The 7,126-nt window shown below is 36.8% G+C and overlaps 1 pseudogene; it reads left to right on the forward strand.

Moving 5' to 3' along the window:
* Window positions 1-1,031: 1,031 nt before the first annotated feature.
* Window positions 1,032-2,732, forward strand: LOC121788674 (annotated as a pseudogene).
* The last annotated feature ends 4,394 nt before the right edge of the window (window positions 2,733-7,126 follow it).

A 7,126-nucleotide genomic window follows, 5' to 3' on the forward strand; every position in this document is an offset into this window, starting at 1 on the left:
TAATTTGATGGTGGATTAAGTAAGTGATTATAGTAGACGACATTTATTCCCGCGCATCCGCAGGAATTTAATATCTTTGAAAATTAATTCATGGAATAAGTGTTCAGCTGACTGTGAACTATACGTCACAAACATGTTCAGTGTACGTGATTAGGTTGATGTTTTAATCCTTCGTATGTTTCATTGTTAAAGGTGTAGAATAATACAAGCCTCGTGAGCAACTTGGAGTGACATCTTTCTCCATTTTCGTACCTTAGTTTGTAAATTTAGTTTATTAATTTTGTCAATTCTTGTTAAATAACCTACGCCTCCCTGTGGTTCGACACTCGAAGTACTACAGTCAACTCTGTACTCTTGCAGATAGATTGTAATATTAGAGCTATTTTATTAAACTTGTGTGTTAATAATCCATTAATATAAAAGCTCAAAAATTACACATCAATGATATGATCATATGGATATAGTGCCACTTCTATTTATTTATATATATGATAAAATTGCATGTATCAAACTCTTGTAAACCGATTTTAAGTTATGATGATGATATGAACTAGAAATATTGTTTAACACACTATAAATTTAGCAGATAATCTTTACACTCATTATTTAGTTATAAACTAACCAACTTCGAGGCTGGGTATGTAGTATGAAAAATACTCCAGATGTAATATGAAAAAATGAATTCCTACATTATTCCAAATAAATCTGCTTCAAATTAAATATTTAATGGGGTTTATTTACTCAAACAAAGTAATGGGATAGGAGTACTATACAAATTTATGTTTCATTAGCATATTTGGCATTGTTCCCCCTTTGACGCATCAACACTTGTTGGTTTCATGCCCTACTTACTAATTTATACAAAAACTTAATACCCAAGAAATAATTCAAAAATTGAGCAATTAATGCTTAGTAATTTCTTAATATCTGTTTAAGCCAAAATAATTAAATAACTGTTCCTATTTTACTTTTGGATCAAGAGTTGTCAATAAAAAAAACACGACCTAAATATAAATTTTAAAAAATTGCATTTCCTTCACTCTTTAATTCATTTTTCTTCTAAAAGTTTCCGGCTACTGCCGCCGCCTTTTTCCGTACTTGTGTTCGCCGCCTTCTTCTCAGCCTCAACTCCACAACATCTTGTTCATCAGGTAACCTTCTTCTTCATCACCGCTAATTCTTCCCATCTCAGTCCACTCTTTGCTGGATTTTGTAATGAGATCTGAAGTTTACTCATTTCTCCCGAATCTGAATTTATGGATCTAAAAAATTGGAATAGAAGATTTGTGTGATATTAACTTGTGATGTCAAATTGTTTGATTGTTGCATTTTACTAATGAATGTTGTGTATTTTAGTGGAAGCTTTGTGATGTAGTACTGAATTTTTAATAGCAAAAATATCAGGCATTATTTATTTGTTTTTAATAGATGAAGAACTCAGATTCTCATTCTCATACTAACTTGCCTTGTTTTGAGGTAATTATGATTTTAACTTGTAATGTTATTTTGCTTGTGGCTTCTGGCATGATGAGCAAAGAGTCACATATCAGTCTTCAATAACCTTGAGTTCAAATTGCTGTATATGGAGCAATGAGTTTTTTTTTTTCTTCATATTTTTTGTAGATTTATTAGTGAGCTAATCAACTATCTTTCGTTAGACTACTTACTGTAAAATGCAGAGCTTGGGTTGTATACAGATTTGACTTGTGTTTACATGTTTCTAATAATCCATAGAAAGTTGTTTGCCATTGTGCAGTTTGTGATGTGTTAGGCTTGCAAAAGAATACAGATCAGCATAGCTTAGTCGTAAACTTTTAGGGGCATTTAAGTTTTGGGATATTCGAAGCCCTTGATGATTCCTACCGTTTGAGCTAATTTTGCTAGATTCATATCCCATTAAAAAAGGTGGTGTTGGAGAAATCCTAATAACGTCGATAAAATGTACTCTGCAACCTATCATATCTATCATGAAAGGCAAACGCCCTCTTAACATTCTAATGATATACTGAGATGGGGAAACTCTTATGCAATCATTGCTTCTAGATCATGAAAATAATGTTGTTGATCCTTATGATAACCTTGTTGGCGCTGCTGTCATATAGATATGGCAATGGTGCTTGTGAGGTCATTGAAAAGCATCACGGCCTCAAACGAGGTATTTAAAGTGGTGGGCTGCAGAGCATTTGCTGCTGGAGGTGCTAAGGCTAAGAAAGGGAAAGGTGGTGCTGCTGGAGATGCCCCCAAAGCTTCATTGATAAGCAAAGAAGTGAAATCCACCACAGTTTATGGTGCCAATATATACTAAAAGACGGGCAGGACCCTAAAATCTTGCCTGATTCTGAGTACCCGGATTGGTTGTGGCACCTGCTCGACAAACGCCCTGCCCTAAGTGAGCTCAGGAGGAAGGACACAGAAAGTCTTCCATTTGACGATCTGAAGCGCTTTGTCAAGCTGGATAACCGAGCCAGAATTAAGGAGAATAACATGTTGAAGGCCAAAAATTAAGAGACTTTGAATGTGGTCTTGGCATGGGTTTCCTGACATATGTGGATGAGTTGATTAAGTTCTATTTGCAGGTAGATTAACAATAGAAAGTATGTTATTGATGTTTTTTCTAAGGGGATCAATAATGGTTCTTCATCTACCTCAAGTATGTTATTGATGTTAAGCGAATAACAGCTCTAGAAATGGTTGGTATTGCTCTCAAATGATGGTTTGATTTTGTTACCTTGTTTATGTTTCCTCAAGTTATCTGCAAAATGAATATTGAACAACTTTTTTGTTACATCTGTTGGTGAACATGTCTCCATATTGTAAGAATATCAATCAGCTTTTCTTATAAATTAGGGATATGGCACCTAATATAATTGTAACGACCCGCTAAACCAATATTATTAGAAACAATATTATTAGCCTGATTATCTATATAAGTGGCTTTTATGCGATTAAATCCGATCTACGTTAGATTGTCGTTGTTTGTTTGACGATAGGGAAGTGAAAAAAAAAAATAATAATAATTAAGACCCCAAAATTAATTTATTTTAATGTCCGATACATCCAACAAAAGTCCAACAAAATATAATTTATACATTGTATGTTTTAAGAAATCGGGTACTTCAACGCGGACGGCCACGAACTTGAACCGATTATACCTACACCAAATTAAAAGAATAAGTGAACAAATACTTAAATAATTAATTTAATAAACAAATTAAAAAAAAGAAGAAGAAAGGGCCGATCTTGTGTATCAAAAGCATTAAATGCTGCATTAATTGAATGGCAAAAGAAATCATATCAAATCATATCCTAAAATCATATCTTATCCTTTGACAAAGCATATCCTAAAATCATATTGTAAAATCATATCCTATTCTGTAATATTTTGAAATATAGGTCTCCACTTGCATCTTATTAGGTATATGTACGTGTATACAAATTTTGTTGTCACTCACCCACATCATCATCAATATCCTAAATTCCCTTCACAAACCACACATAAACAATTATTCCACATCATTCTCCCAACAAAGCCAAAGCAGGGGAAGGAGGCAATCCATCAGGACCATTGCATATCACAAGGGAGACAAATTCAACAAGTCAATTTTTTTTCACAATCACACAAAGGTGAGTACCCACACATCACTTTTCCCACACATTGAAACATTTCATATAGGCAAAACATTTCTATGCCAAAATACAAATTTAGTATCCAGAATTTACAGAACACCAATTTAGCTTTTGATATATATTTCATATAGACAATTTAGAGCCTCAATAATATAGTTTTATAGCATCCCAAGAACATAAAAAAAAAATGCAGATTATCAAAGAATAATAGAAACTTAGCTTGAAAGGACAGAGGAGTCTGCCGGAGAAGCTTCCGGCAGCAAGCTCAGCCCTCCGCCGCCGACAGTGACAGCCCACGCTCCAAAAATTCGTCACTATTTTCGTTCTTTAGAATCTGAAATTTTGAATTTACAAGGTTACAACATCAAAAATATAATCTTCATAAACCACAAAAGAAAAGAGAGGAAGTGGATGAACAAAAACAACCACCCTACCTATCGGGAATCGATGTCGGCGGCTGGGGGAGGTCTCGGTTGTGGCGGCGGCCGGCGGTGCGAGGCGCGGAGGAGGCTGAAGCCGTCGCCTGTGCATGCACAGTGGCGGCGGCGGCGGCAGACCCTGGAGAGAAAGAAGGGGAGAGGGAGAGGAGGAGTCGGCGACGGTGGCGGCAGATCGGCAGTGGGGACGGCGGCTGGGGCGGACCCGCGATGACGGCGATCCGCAGCGGCGACGGCGGTGTGATTGTGAGGAGAGAAGGGAAGAGATGAGAGAGAGAGGGACGAGAGGAAGGAACAGGCGCCGCCGGAGAGGCGGCTCTGGCAGGGCGACAGATCGGCGACGAACCAATGGGGGAGGGAGAGAGAGAGGCTGTTTCGTTCATTTGGTGAATGAAAAGAGGGAGGAAGAAGACTTAGGTTACATAGGGTTTCTTTTATTGGGCCTAAGTTTTGGGCTAGTGAATTAAATGGTTTGGGCCATTAAAATAATTAGCATTAGGCTATGCAAAATAAATCCGAGCCCAATCTCCTTCAAATTAATTTGGGGCTGCAATACATAGTGAGTGTGAGGCCCATTTTCGAATTTATTTAATTTTCAGGCTTAATAAATTAATTGGATGATCTATTTAAGTTGGGCTCCACTTAAATTGTTTTGGGGCTTTAGAATAATAATTTGAGAGATAAGGTGGAGAATTTGGGTTTTGTAAATAAATCATTGGGTTGATAATTGAATTAATTGTGGGGAATTGTTTAATAAATTTTAGAATATTTTTCCAATGCCGAAATAAATATAAATTCTCGGTGGGAAATTATTACGATAAGTTAATCATGGGATTGAATAAATTTTTAGGAGTTATTTAATTAATTTCGAAATAATTTTGAAGTATGAATAATTTATCCCAAGCCGGAAAACATATAATTTTTCTTAGCAAAGGGGAAATAGTTGCGATAATTCAATTATGCGCTTAAATAAATTTTGGGATTTTTGTTCGATATTATGATGGAAAATACGAGGAGCTAACGGAGGAATTATGAGCGTAAGCGGCCGACCGGCATCGCCCCGCGACGCCTCGGGCGGCCGCTAAGGAAATGGAAAGAAAGAGGGAAACGACGTTCTCAAGTCACAGAAATAATTAAGTTTAATAAAGAAGTGCTATTAATTAAATTTTCCAATTTAATTAATATGCAAGTTTCTAAAATTTTCTAACGGTGGACAAATGATAAAGAAATAAAGTAGGAGCATGCATTTCTATAAGTATGTGAATTTCTATTAAGTACGTTGTTTATTTTCAAAAGGCTATGTCCGTGAGTTAAGGGTGGAGTCGGAACGAAAGATTCAAATGAAGGAGTTTTAAGCGAACGAGGTGAGCTTTCTTATACTAAAAAAATACAAATTGTATTTTATGAAAACTTGAACACATGTTCGTGATTTTTAAAGATGTTGTCTTGCCATAAATGTTTTTGTGTATGATGCCTATCTGTTTGGCTAAGGCCAAAGGAATTATGAATGATGATATAAGTCGAATTCGGGTCCCAGTGAGGGTGGTGTCCCCGCTCGGACTAGTGTACACAAGCTCCCTCTGCATGTTGGGCAGAGCAGGTGACCGAGGAAGGTGGCCACCTTCCCGGCACAAGAATACCTCTGACATGTTGGGCAGAGAAGGTGACCGTGCGAGAACACCATCTCGACGGCACAATGTGATCAGATATGGCTAAGTACAGGAAAAAGGGACTGCAGTCCAATGTGAATATTTTTAGTAAGCTCGGCATTTTCAATAAACCCCCGAGTGTTACTGTGGTGATGGCTTGACAATATTTTCAAATGTATATGTGTAACTTTCGGCAATGTGTTCACTGAGTACTTTTTGTACTCAGCCCTGCATATATTTCTAAATGTGCAGGTTGAGCGCGAAGTGGTGGGGAAGTGCTATTGAGACAAGACAGTTAATTCCGTCAAATTTTGACTCTCGGAGGTTCATGTCTTCATACATGGAACCGCGTTCATTTGCTTCCGTTGTGCATCTTAAAAGACTCAGGTCTATTTTGTTCAAAACTCTGATATTTTGACATTTTTACAAACAATTACTCAAGATTTCATGATCGAGTATCTTTTCTTCTATGTATCAGCACTTGATTAGCCATGTCTCGCAACCAATGCTTGATTTTATTTTTCCCTTATTTCTTTCCCCGCTTCTTTAATCCTCCCCTAGTCGCGATCAACCGTGTTTTCTATCCTTAGAAAGTGCGGGCGTGACAGAGTGGTATCAGAGCATTCTTCCTAGTTCTGAACCCGAGAGTCTTCTTTGAAAATCTTTGGTCTAGCCTTGTTCCACTAGACTGTCTAATCGATGAAAATGCTCTTAGCACTCCCACCAATCGCACTCAACGAGGAAAAGGTAACTTGTTCTTTTCAAAAGAAGTCAAGATGTTTAAAAGTTTGAAATGGAGAAATAACTCATGCAGTTAATTTGAGTGAACAGATGAAAATACTGAGTTTAAAGAAAGATTTGATGTTTCTTGATTTGGTATCGTGCTTAAAGAAAGAGTTAGTATGTCTTTTCTTGGCTAAAGACTGCGAATGTATGAATAAAAGAAGTAACTTTCCTAAATGGAAAAAGGTACTGAAATATGAAAATATAAAGTATACGAGTCTAGTACTAATTGTTGAATGATGTCTCCTTTTGAGTTTGTGAAATGATATCTTTTTTGAGTTAGTCATTGAATCATGTTGCTAGAATGGGGAATTCGAAATTTCCAAAGAACATAGAATACTTAGTTATGCATTCCTTTTAGAACACAATATGAACTCGACTTAGAAGTACAGTATGAACATTTCTCGCTTTCCCGAGCGACGAAAAGAAAGTACGCAATAAGAAAGAAACTTCGTCACGAGAAAAGCAATCCAGCATAGAACAAAACAAAACGATGTTTCTCGAAAGATGGTATGGACTAAAGGCCATTTTCTACGTCCAATGACATGAATAATCTGGGTTAGCCATTGTCTTTCTTGACAATCCAATCACTCTCAAAGGATCGTACCTTTGATCCAACTAAGCGACGTA

Source organism: Salvia splendens, unplaced genomic scaffold, assembly GCF_004379255.2.
Source record: "Salvia splendens isolate huo1 unplaced genomic scaffold, SspV2 ctg1118, whole genome shotgun sequence".
Lineage (NCBI taxonomy): Eukaryota > Viridiplantae > Streptophyta > Magnoliopsida > Lamiales > Lamiaceae > Salvia > Salvia splendens.